The sequence below is a fragment of the Phoxinus phoxinus genome (assembly GCF_949152265.1).
Source record: "Phoxinus phoxinus genome assembly, chromosome: 3".
NCBI lineage: Eukaryota > Metazoa > Chordata > Actinopteri > Cypriniformes > Leuciscidae > Phoxinus > Phoxinus phoxinus.
In genome coordinates this window covers 14,054,477-14,068,387 of record NC_136878.1, presented here as the reverse complement: position 1 = coordinate 14,068,387, position 13,911 = coordinate 14,054,477, and the positions used below count along the sequence as shown (strand labels likewise).

Below are 13,911 nucleotides of genomic sequence, written 5' to 3'. Positions count from 1 at the left end.
AGGTACGGATTGCTTTGGACCTTACACTATAAAGGTGGGACGCAGGAATGAAAAAAGATGGGGAATCATCTTCAAATGCATGACTTCCCGTGCAGTCCACATTGACATACTCACCAGCATCGACACAGATTCCTTCTTGATGGCTTTACGACGATTCATCTCCAGACGTGGTAAACCCTTTGAGCTTCTGTCAGACCAAGGCACCAACTTTAAAGGAGGAGAAAGGGAACTGAGAGAGTCATTCAGCGCCCTTCATCCTGAGCTTCAAGCCCAACTCGCCAGCCAACAGATCCGATTCCTCTTTAATCCACCCAGTTCACCCCATTTCGGTGGATGTTGGGAGAGAGAAATTCGTTCTTTAAAGGCTGCACTTCACGTCACCATTGGCAACCAGACAGTTACAGAAGAAGTGCTGAGAACTGTCTTCATAGAAGTAGAAGGAATTCTCAACTCCAAACCCATTGGCTACGCCTCTTCGGACATTGCGGATCCAGATCCAGTAACTCCTAACATCTTGTTGATGGGGCGGCGAGATGCCTCATTACCGCAAGTGGTATACCAATACTCTGAACTCCTGAGCCGTAAGAGGTGGAGACATAGCCAGCTCTTAGCTGAACACTTCTGGAGGCACTTTATCCGGCACTATCTACCCAACCTCCAGATCCGACAGAAATGGAAGACTGAAAAAGCTGACCTGCAAGTCGGTGACACGGTCATGATCTTGGACCAACAACTGCCCCGCGCACTTTGGCCTGTAGGGAGAATAGTTCAAGTCTTTCCTGGTTTGGACAAGAGAGTCAGATCTGCGGAAATACAGGTTAACGGCAAAACTTACACCCGACCTGTAACAAAGATTATTTGTCTGCCCTCTCTTCCCGACTTGCTGTAAACCCTAATGTAGCGAAGACACTTAAAGTTGGCAAATTCACAATGTGAATTTGGGGGCGGCTGTAGAAAGTGTTCCCCTTTGACACATGGACTGTCCCAGTCACCCCTGTCATTCAGCGAGAAATGGACTATTCCACACTTTCCACCGGAGTTCGCGAAGTTTACGGAGAAGAGAATAGACAGATGATAAAGGGAAAAGGAGATCGGCTGGATATTGTATATAGTTTGTAGAGTGAAATATAGGGTATTAGCCCAAATCGGAGGAGGTTTTATCGAACGTGCGTGTGCGTGCATCACACTGTAAGTAATCACATAATTATTGGACATTCTCAGCGAACGCTAATCCACCTGTATCTGTGTTTACATTTAATGTTGTTTACTTAATTATATTCTGCTGCTCTGACATTACTGCAATTCAATGTATATTTATGTCATTCGTTGTCAGTATTAGTTATATTTATTCCTAATAATCACTAATGCACGGTTGTATGTCAGGGCGCGCGCATGCGCTCATAGTTGCTTACATCTTGGTTCGACCGCACGCACATGCAGCAATAGCCATGTTCGCATGCACAGCTCGTGCACAGCTCGTGTACAGCGTTAGCGCACACACATTTCAAGTATTCCATCACAGAGATTGTATTGTGTTATATTTTACCTCTATATTCATCAGCATTTTACCAAATAAGCTTTATTGATATTGTTTGTGGTTTATATATGTTTATATCTATATTTATATCTGTATTCTGTATTCACAGAACCACACATCTATGCACCTTTAATAAACCCACGATTTGGAATATAACCTGAGTGAGACATTATTGTTCTGACCGGACGAACTGTAGCCTTCAGCCACACCTGAACTGGCAATTAGAGTGAATACTCACAAGATTTTTCATAGAGGGATAGTTCTATATGCATGTTTAATGTTGGTGTACACGCGGTCCAGTGTGTTTTCCCCTCTGGTCGGACATTTAACATGTTGGAAGAAATGTGGAAGTACTGTTTTCAAATCTGCCTGATTAAAATCTCCAGCTATAATGTGTACTCCGTTGGAATGAGCACAAAGCTGTTTATTTATGGCATCTAGCAAGATGAGCTGTACTAACATTGGCGTCGGGTGGTATGTAAACAGCGGTGACAATCACTACTATTAGCTCTCGCGGTAAAAAGAACGGTCGGCATTTAACAGTCATGAATTCCAGGTCCGGAGAACAGTGGCTGTCTAGAATTATACTATTATTTGACCAGTCATTGTGCACAAATATACACACACCACCCCCTTTGCTCTTACCAGAGTCGTTGTTTCTGTCCCAGCGATGTAAAGTGTGACCCGCCAGCTGCACTGCGGCGTCGGGGATCCTTGGGTGAAGCCAGGTCTCGGATACTATCATAATGCAGCAATCGTGGATGTAGTGGTTCCCGGCGATGTAAAGCTCTAGCATTTTGTGAGCTATGGATCTTGCATTTGTGAGAAACATACTTGGTAGAGAAGGCTTATGTGGTTGTTTTCTGAGTCTCGCAAGAAGGCCGGCCTGGCAGCCCCGCTTTTGTTTTCTTTCCCGACGCCGTCTGCGTCGTCTGCCAGTACCGACAACAATCCACGGAGATCCCGGTGGTCTGGTGATATCCTTCGGGATATTGTGTGTGCGATAAAAGTCAGGTGTGACTGTAATCTTGTGTTGAAATCCGATGTCTAATAAGTTCTGACGGCTGTAATTATGCTTCACTGAAGCAACAAACAAAAAACACACGAGAAAACTAACAAAAATGCACCAAAAGCGAGAGCTATGAGCCGCTGCATCCGTGCACGCCGCCATCTTGGTTTCAGAAAACGCCAATGGTCAGATGAAACAAAAAAATAGCTTTTTTGCAGCAAACACTTAAGATGGGTTTGGTGCACACAGGGATAAAAAAAGTACCCCATGTGTAAAATTAAATACTCTGCTGTATATTTAATGCTGTGGGCCTAATTTTCTGCCAGAGGTCCTGGACATCTGGTTCAGATACATGGCATCATGGATTGGATCAAATACCAACAGATAAAAAATCGAAACCTAACAGACTGTGCTAGAAATCTTATAACGGGCCATGTTTGGATCTTCCAACAGGACAGTGATCCAAAAACAAATATCAAAATCAAAACAAAAATGGGTCACTGAGCACAAAACCAAGATCTGCAATGGCCATCCCAGTCCCTGGCCTGAACCCTATAGAAAATGAGTGGACTGAACTGAAGAGAAGAAGCACCAACATGGATCTGGGAATCTGAAGGATCTGGAGAGATTCTGTGTGGAGGAATGGTCTCTAATCTCTTGTCAGGTGTTCTACAAACTCATCAGGCATTATAGGAGAAAACTCAGAGCTGTTATCTTGGCAAAAGGAAGTTGCAAAAAGTATTTAATAAAAGGGTGACAATAATTATGGCCAACGTGTTTTGGAGAAAAACATTTATTTCATAATGTGATTTAGCCCCACTTTCAATTCTCTTGCTTCAATGAAAGGTTAGAATTTTGGCAATTTTTTGAATGAAAGATCAAAAGGATAAACAATGCAGATTTATTTTTTACAGCCAGTTTTGGTCATATTTACCAGGGGTGACATTTATTCTGACCATGCCTGTAGGTAGTCAATGTACCTGATGCTTTCACTTGATGCAAACGTTTGTTTTTATGATTAAAATACATGTAAAATATTACCATAACATCTGTCTTTGTCATGGAACGCACGACAACGCCTCATCCTGGTTTCACTAGATCCCTCTCTCCTGCATACTAGGACTTCATTTCCCATTATCCTTCATGCTCGTTATTCCCTAATCACCTAATTATGCTTTCATCAGTCTCACCTGTGCACCCTCAGCTACCCTTTATCTGGACTGTTCTGTTCTGTGTCATTTGTGGGGGAGAAAGTCAGCGAGCGGTTCAAAAACCGGAGAGACTCAAGCAAAGAAGCGAACGAAGGCAGATTGTAAACAAACTGTACCATGAGTGTAACAATGGGTGATAGCTTAGATGGTAGTGATAATTATGGGAGATTTTCAGAGATGGAGGTTAGCCAAATTAAAATGGCAAGGAAAAAATCTTGGTCTGAAGTAAGTAGTGGAGGAGAGAATACTCTTAGACAAGTTAATAAAAAGAGTAGAGCTAAATCTAAAGAGAATAGCAGACCTGATGATGATGATGATAAGCGAGAAGAGTGGAAAGTTATAGTTACACTCAGTAATGATAAAGATCACTTTCACCCAGTAATGTTACAAGTGACAAAAGCAATTGAGAAAGATATGGGGAAAATCAAAAATGCCAAACGACTGAGTAACAGAAGAATTCTAATTTCAGCAATTAATAAGAAGCAGCAGGAAATGATTTTGAAAATGAGTAACCTTGGAGGTGGAAATATCAAAGTGCATGTACCAGGAATGGCAGCAAAGATAAGAGGAGTGATTTCAAATGTTCCTCTGGAAATGTCTGTGGAGGAGGTAAAGAAGGAGATAAAAGGTGGGGAAATACTAGAGGTGAAAAGACTACAAAGTAATAAAAGTGGTGTTAAATCAGACAGCCTGTCTGTTCTGCTTGTTTTTGAAAAATCTCTGCCTTGTGAAGTTAAAATAGGATGGATCAATTACAAAGTTAGAGAGTATGTCCCACAGCCGTTAAGATGTTTTAAGTGCCAGAGAATGGGACATACAGTTCAACAATGTAAATGGAGACAAAGATGTGCGAAATGTGGAGGAGACCATGAATATGGAAAATGTAATAAGGATTCAAAGTTAAAATGCTGCAACTGTGGAGGTGAGCATAGTGCTGCATATGCTGTGTGGTCCAGAAACAACCTAAAGAAGTACAGAGGTACAAGGTTGTGAATAAGGTGTCGTACGCAGAGGCATGTAGCACCAATGCCAGATGGTGATAGATAAAGCATACATTTTCTATTTGTTGACTTGTTGCATGGCTAAAAGCATTCTTGACATGTTTCTAAACTTAGACAAAACACAGACTTTGTGATTTAATGCATTCCATAGTGTCTTCTTCCCTTTCTACCAGAGACATTAACGCGTTCTGAAAGCTTTTTAGTTGATTCTCTGCCAGATAAGGTGAGGTACCCCCGGAGTTTTTAATTTAATTTAGCGTCCGGCGAAGACGCACACAGCGTCTGGGGTCTTTCAAGCACGGACCTCCCGTCGTGAAGAGCTATTCACGCATTGTTACAAAGCTAAACACACGCACACAGACACATGTTTTACACCCTTTTAGGTTAACAGGTCAACTGCGCGCCCCCTCCATCTCACACACACACCCACACAGTGGGGTTTGAAACAAAGCCACACGCACGAGAATTCTGAAAGTGAGAAAAACACTTTTTGTGAGAATGCAACATTCTGTTTGAAACGGCGATTAACAAGCATGCAGAATCTGACGTAGAATGTGCGTTTTCCGGATAAAAAACAACCAGTAGAAGCGCATAATACCCCAAAATCAATATAGTTCTCTTTAACATGATCTAATGATATCAAATTTGGTATGATTGGAAACCAGAAAATTAGACGACCCCGAATCTGTTTTGAGAAACAATCTATTATGCATTATTAAACATTTACTGATGTGCAGAATAATGTCAGAATAAAACTCTGACCTCTCCCCACGCGCTGAATAGGCGTACCGTCACAGACAAAGGAAATCTTGGCGCCACAAAATCCCCACTCATGATTGGCTCCCAGGCCCAGAATAGGCGTGCTCCTGTTTCATTCATATTTTGGAAACGAGCCCGAGAAGCTTCACTTTTGCTCTACAATTCTAGTTCTCCTACTCTAGTCTCTAGTTCTAGTCTAAACGGCTAGTCTCTCTAACTCCTAGCTTCAACTTCGCTTCAGAGAGCCTTGCTCTCCGTTTACTTTCCGTTTCTAAGACTAAGTCTTTATTTTTATACAAGTTTTAAAGCTACTTCCTTGATCCAGCGTTTTAACGAGCGAAAAGCCTAGTGTGTCCACTCGGCTCCAAACAACCACGTGACGCAACCCGGAAGCCCGCGAGGCTCCAAAAGAAACAGCGCTACGTACCAGACGGCTTTCCAACGACAATACAGTAGGCTCGTTCCAAATCTGATCTTTGAAACAAAGCTAGTTTAAGGTTGTCTGAGCATCCTCTGGTCTCTTGATTATTGAAAGTATTCCTTAAACTGTGTAATCTCTCTCTCTCTTGCTCTACCCCTCTCTCTCTCTCTCTCTCTCTCTCTCGCCATCTCTTGGTTAATATTGTGTTATTATATACTCTACGTAACCGTTTTATAATCATTTGTCTTGTTTATGCATATTGTTAAGATATACTCTTGATCGTGTACGTACTTTTAAAGTGTTTTTTATTAAACTTCATTAATCTTTGCCTGAGTTCATGTGTATTGAATCCATATCCTGTAGTCAATGAAAATTAGATTTTCTATGCTACCTTAAACGCTCTACCACACTTTTAAACATTGCATAGTTTAAATATTTCTGATCTGATCTCTTGGAGGGTAAGTTATCTCCATTATGGCCATATGGATGTAATTTTGCTTGCCAAGAACTAAACGGATCGAAGTGTTGATGTAAATATGTTATACGCATTAGTGGTTAAAGTTGTATTTCCAAGTACGACTGATTAAAATCATTCCCTTTCTCTGTATGAATTATTGTCACGAGTAATCCTGATACATATTCATATAGTCAAGGTGGTACAAGCCCATATTTGGAACCACTTTAGGGCGTATGCAAATAATATTCATCAAAAACCATGAATATTTAATTTCCCATTTGAGTGCTAATTTCCCCAATTTATACTCAAAGTCAGTATTGCTACAGGCATTAAAAACTATGGGTAGTTATGAAACCAAGGAAAATAAAACAAAAGAGAGTCATGGAAATATAAATGAAAGTATAATGAATGGAGCAGGTCTACCTCAGAGAACGAGAAAAAAAGAGATTTCAACCAGAAACAGAAGACATAATGCCAGTAATCATGCAGCAACCATGTACGCATAAGTGTATAGTGGAGGAGAAGACCTTGATGGTGGAAAAAAAGAGATTTGTTGCTTTTATATGTAAAGTTGTGAATATTGCTACACGACAAGAAAGGAAAAGTGATAGGATCAAGACAGTGGTAGAAGCTGCAGAGGAGTTCTGGGTATCACAGATCTTAAAGCTGAAGATATTCATGGTATGCTCAGTACTAATAATGATGGAGGGTCTCAGAGGATTACTTAAGATTATAATGGTGTTCCATCTTTTGCAATGGAATGCTAGGAGTCTGATTGCAAATGGACAAGAACTTAAGAAGTTTATACTAGAATCTGAAGTTGAACCAGATACTGTTTGCATTCAAAAAAACCTGGTTGCGGCCTCACCTTGATTTTATTATACCTGGATATCAGTCTGTTAGGTTTGACAGAGGTGAAGGTCAGGGTGGAGGATGTGCAACATTTGTAAGGGATGGAATACCATTTAGAAGAACAGAAACAACAACAGAAATAGAATGTGTAATTATTGAAATTTATAAACCAGATGGGCACTTAGTTGTAATTAAATTGTATAACCCCCAAATCATTAAAATTAGAAATCTTAGAGGAAATAAGTAGACAAGGAAATAGGAAAGAAATTTGGTGTGGAGACTTTAATGCGCATAATAGTCTCTGGGGAAGTAAGTATACTGATAGTAATGGAGAAGTAGTGGAAGAAATGGTGGATGTTAGGAATTTAGTTTGTTTAAATAATGGAAACAGCACAAGAATAGACATACGGTCCAATAAATTATCTTTTATTGATCTTACTTTGGTTTCTAACAATTTGGCAGACTCTTGTGAGTGGAAGGTTGAGGAAAGTACAAGTATTGGAAGTGATCATTTTCCAATTCTTTGCTCTTTAAATATTGAAATAGATCTTCAAGAAAGGCCTTATTATAAGAAGTGGCAGTTTGATAAAGCTGACTGGGAAAAATTGAAAGAAATATGTTGTATTTCAGCAGAGACAATTCTAATGCAGGGTGATATTGAGGAATGTGCATATGAGGTTACACATTTAATATTGAATGCAGCTTTAAAAAGTATATAATATAAGTCAGTTGGGGGGAAAAGGAAAATGGTCCCTTGGTGGAATGATACATGTACAGAAGCTATTAAAGAAAGAAATAGAGCTATGAGAATGCTAAGGAATAACTTGAATCAAGATAACCTAATTAACCAGAGGAAAAAGGCTCAAGCACGAAGAGTAATTAAGAATAGTAAACGGAATGCATGGGGGAACTATTGTTCTACTATAGGGAGGGAAGTTAAAATAGGAGAAGTATGGTCAATGTTGAAAAAAATGAGTGGGAAAAATGTGTATACTAAAATACCAGTATTAGAGGGGGATGGAATACTGGCAATAACAGATAAAGAAAAGGCTAATTTATTGGGACAGAAGTTTGCCAGTGTACATAGTGGTGATCGTTTAGAAGATGACATTCACAGAATACAGAAAGGAAAGATTATTAAGGAAAATAGAGATGTGTTTATTAAAAAAGATAGAGAGGAAAGCACTTTGGATACAGAAATTAACATGAATGAACTAGTTATAGTGCTAAATGATATTAGTAATACTGCTACAGGAGAAGATCAATTGAGTTACGTAATGTTTCAGAAACTACCTGAAAAAGTATTACAGTTAATATTATATTTATTTAATAAGATATGGGAAGAAGGTATAATGCCAAAAAACTGGAAGAGTGCATTAATTTTGCCATTTAATAAACCTGGGAAAGATTCTAATAATGCTGGTAATTACAGACCTATTGCCCTAACGTCGCACCTTTGCAAGTGGATGGAGAAGATACTAGTCAGAAGACTACACCTTAGAACATAGAGGACTATTTGCACCATATCAAAGTGGGTTCAGGAAAGGGCGTTCCACAATGGATGCTGTTGTAAAAGTAAGTAATGAGATAGAGAAAACATTCAAAATGAAAGAAATTATGAGTATTGTGTTCTTTGATATTGAAAAAGCGTATGATTCTATGTGGAGGGAAGGGTTGTTAATTAAAATGAACAAAATGGGAATAAGAGGTAGGTTTTATAACTGGGTGTTAGACTTTCTACCAGAAAGAAGATTTAAAGTTAGAGTGGGATCAGACATATCTGAGGAATTTGGAATTGTTAATGGAATCCCACAAGGTAGTGTTATTAGTCCAGTTTTATTTAATGTTATGATTAATGATATTTTTGTGAATCTGGACAGGATTGGATCAGCTCTGTATGCAGACGACGGGGCCATCTGGGCAAGAGGACGAGACCCTATAAGGGTGAGGAATAAAGTAAAAGAAGCAATAGGAAAGGTAGAACAATGGTCGTATAATTGGGGTTTTAAGCTTTCTCCAAGTAAGTCTTGTCATATGATATTGAAGAAAGGAATAGAAAAACAGAAACTGCAGTTATATGGCCACAATATAGAAACAGTAGATAATTTTAAATATCTCGGAATGTGGTTAGACCAAAAAGGAACATGGAAATTACATATTGAAAAAGTGGAATCAAAATGCAAGAAAGTTATTAATTTAATGAGAGCAGTAGTGGGGAAAGACAGGGGAGCAAATAAACAATCCTACAATGTGTACAATCCACATTGTACATTTATAGGGCGTTAATGAGGTCAACAATAGATTATGGATGTTATGTATATGGAGCAGCAGCTAAGATACATTTAAAGAAGTTAGATAGAGCTAGTAATAAAGCATTGAGGATCTGTGCGGGTGTAATAAGATCAACACCAATTAAAGCAATACAGGTAGAGTTAGGTGAAGTACCATCAGATCTGAGAAGAGAGAAACTCATGCTTACATATTGGAGTCGCTTAAAGGGATTTATGGAAACCATGCAAAGAGTATTATTCAGGAATGTTGGGAGTATAGTTATTTTAAAGGTAATGGCTTTGGATGGGTAACCAAAGCAAAATCGGAGGAATATGGAATAAATAATATTTGGATTAATTCACCTACACCTATTAGTAATATCACTATATGGTTGTTTCCAAAAACTGAGATAGATTTAAATATATTGGAACTTAAAAATGAATGGGAAGAGAGTCGGAAAGGATACCTGGCAAGTCAATATATTAGGAACAAATATTACAGTTACTTAGATGTGTATAGAGACGGATCTAAAAATGGAGAGGATAGGAATAGGAGTGTATATACCAACAATGCACTTAAATGTTGGGAAAAGATTACCTGATCAGTCTTCAGTATATACGGCAGAGATGATGGCAGTTATTATAGGACTGCAGTGGGTTGAGGAAGTTAAGATAGAGTGATATGTTGTGTAGATTCTATATCAGTGCTTTATAGCATTCAAAATATGAAATCTAATAGAGAAGATTTAATGCTAGAAATACAACAAAGTTTATTTAGATTACGGAGACTACAAATAGATGTGAGATTCTGCTGGGTACCTGCTCATATAGGTATAAAAGGGAATGAGGGAGCAGACAAAATTGCAAAAAGATCAACAAGGACAAACGATATCATAAGTATACCCCTTGGAAAAGGGGAGGTTAAGGCAATAATTAAAAAAGAAATGATGAAGAAATGGCAGGGTAGGTGGGATGTGGATAAAAGTGGAAGGAATTATTACAGATTGCAAAAATCTGTTAATGCACAGGGTGTAATTAGAAATAATAGAAGAGAAGAGTGCGTTTTAACCAGGCTGAGGTTTGATCACACAGGGTTAAATAAAACAATGTTTTTAATAGGCAAAAGTCAAACAGAGGACTGCTATGATTGTGGGTCAAAAAAAGATGTTGAACATGTACTACTACACTGTAGGAAATATAGGGAGGAGAGAAGGAGTCTAAATTTAAAAATAAGACAGGCAGGAAGAGAATGGAATATTGAAGGTTTGATAGGAACAATAGGAGATTGGGTTAATGATACTCAGGAAGCAGTGGTACAATATTTTAAAAATATAGGGTTATATAGTAGGATTTTTTATTTGTTTATTTTTTTTATTTTATTTATGATATAAGTCACAATATAGCTCATGTTACATACTCCTGTACAGTAGGTGGCGGTATGCACCTTATAGTCATGGTTGCAATCTGCCATTAATCGAAAAGAAGAAGAAGAAGAAGTGTCATTTGTGAAGTGTTGTTTTACCCAACCTCTGTCTCAGTGTGTAACCCTTGTTTTCTCTGTGCTTGGATTTGATCTCGTGTGTTTGAACTTGGACTCTGAACTCGTTTTGTGAACCTTTGCTGCCTGCCTCTGAACTTTGCCTGTTTGACTTCGATTCTGGATTACCCTTGACATCTTTTGAGTTCCTGTCTGATTTTTCTCTGTTTGTCATCACCTTTAATAAATATCTGCAAATGGATTCGACCGTCTCCGCCTCTACGTCACAAACCTGTAGTCAGAACACATTTAACTTATGATTAAACCTATCTCCAACTCTTTCATATGTTTGATTCAAGGATATTTTTCAACTCCGATTCCCCCACCTTACTTTTAGTTGAAGGTGTTGATTTTAAGGCGAGACACGGCAGGCAAAAACATCGTTTTTTTTTCACTGGTCAATTTTGAGATTTTGGGCTATTTGTCTTCAATAACATGTTTTCTTTCAGACTTGTGCTGAAAAAAAGTCCAAAATACACATTTAGGTCTTTATTTTACTACACTTTGTCTATTTGCGTCAGTAGATTTCTCTGAAATTCAACAAAAGTTGCCGTTCTAAATCAACGCGCTGCTCCGCGATCTCTGTGTTCTTCCTTTAATCACGCACATGTCTGGAAAGCTCTCTCTCTTCTGTACAATGCTGTCGGATCCAAATATGGTCATTTCCTTTTAATCAGTAACCAATCGTGAAAGTAAAATGGGCATTTAACCCTAAAAGCGAAATCTCATTGGCTGATGTCAATTTCTGACAACCTGATTGGTTCAGAAGCATCACGTGACGCGCTCTGACACTCAGATGTGTGTTTTTGACTGTTTTTCTGCTCAGTTAAAGGCCATAAATGCTGTGTTTATAAGTTTTGATGTGATTTAGGTCGTTTGTATTGTTGTTGCTAATGATTTGATAAGATATTGTGTCAGTAAATAGTTGTTTCCACTAAAAAAGTATGATTTTTTACATTACAAATCTTTAAATGCCTTTTTCTCAAAATGACTTTTCTCTCATACTCCAAGTCCGAAATCTCCTCTTCAGTAGCACCTATACACACCAAACTTTCCAGTCTTGTACCTAGTTATATTATGAAGACATTTACTGAGGGATTTGTAAATATATTATTCCTAGCCTGATTTATATAACATTTTATTCCAAAAAACATGGCGAAAATACATTTTTTAAGGCTATTGACAGTATATTCTGTTTTACAGGATAACAAAAGTAGATATCCATAAATCCCTCTGTAATTTTTTCCCCATCTAATATGTGAACACAATGAAAAAATAATTTTGAACCTGGCTTTATCCAATTCTGAGATTTCGTTTTTTAAAATATAGACAAATTAGCGCATATTTAATTAGATAATGCCTAATTTGCATATTTAAACAATAAATTAAAACTTGTAATACATTTTTTTCTCATCTTAATGTAGGTAATCAACTGGGAAAGTTTCATGGTGATATCTGCTAGTTACAAATATTTCCCTATTCACCTGTAGTGTCTCGCCTTAAAGAAAGTAAACTTCCAAATAAAATTATTTTATAATTATCTTATTCCCTATAACATCATATATAAACATGATTTCACAGTTCTTCTAAAAAAAAAATAATAATTCACAGGTTACGAACAACTTACTTAAAATTCCCATTAACTCCCAAAGCTATAAGGAAATCCATTTTAAACTTATAAATGGTGTACTGTATATCCATCCAGTGAATTTGTACAGCGAAGATTTAGATTTGAAACTAGTAATTGTGAGAGAAGACTTCAAGATAAGGAACCTTTGGGTAAAGCCAGTCATGAATATCAAGCCATAAAGCCTCTACATGCATACAATGAAAAAATTAATTATCAGTAGTTTCAATATTATCACAAAAAACACAGACCAAAAATTGTGAGTCACAAAGAAATTATTTATGGACTTGTTATGGAAAGCAACAAAGACAAATTCTTGGCTAATAACATCCTTATTCTAGTTACATTTGATTTTATATACACAAATCTAAATATCTGAAAGTGAAACCTAATTTTTGTGTATTTCACAATGAGTTTCTTTCTTGTACAAATGCCCTTAAAATGATGAAAAGTAAAAATGCTAAAAAACTTTTTGCTATAATAGAAGAATATGACTCGAAAAGTAAACCTAACTTTAAAAACGCACTCTGAAAAACACCCAATGAAGGAGAAGATTTTACAGACAGAGGAAGGTCATTCCAGAGCCTAGGAGCTGCAACAGAGAAAGCTCAATCACCTTTACATTTCAAACGAGATCGTGGAACCATGAGGAGCAATTGATCATTTGAGCGCAGCGATCTACTGGAATTAAATCAGTAACATACTCTGGTGCTAGGCCATGCAGAGACTTAAAAACATACAACAACGCTTTGTAATGGATTCTGTATCGTATAGGTAACCAATGTATTTTCATTAATACTGGAGTAATATGCTCTCTCTTCTTAGTACCTGTTAAAAGTCTGGCAGCTTAGTTCTGAACAAGCTGCAGACGGGAGAGAGAGGCCTGACTCACACCCAGATACATTACAGTAGTCCAAACGGGATTACACAAAGGCATGAACAAACCTTCTCCATGTCTTCAAAAGAGAGGATAGACTTCAATTTAGATATTGATCTTAGATGGAAAAAACTATTCTTAACAACAGCATTGGTTTGCCGGTCAAATTTAAGCTCACTCTCAAAAATGACACCAAGGTTTCTCATGCTAGACAGTTTTTTCCCAGGAAACAACCCCATGTCAGAACTTTGTCACTGTCTAATTAGGGGGCCTAGTACATGGTTATTTATGAGAAACATTAGCATGCAGATGTGGAAATGTAACTTTATCTACTGCACTCACACTCTACTGCA

The 13,911-nt window shown here is 37.8% G+C and overlaps 1 long non-coding RNA gene across 1 annotated transcript; it reads left to right on the top strand.

The window, feature by feature from the left end:
* The first annotated feature begins 948 nt into the window (after positions 1-948).
* LOC306996052 lies at positions 949-9,248 on the top strand. The gene is made up of 3 exons (XR_013796989.1): positions 949-1,188; positions 8,680-8,822; positions 9,128-9,248. It is a non-coding gene; the product is annotated as an uncharacterized lncRNA (long non-coding RNA).
* Positions 9,249-13,911: the final 4,663 nt, after the last annotated feature.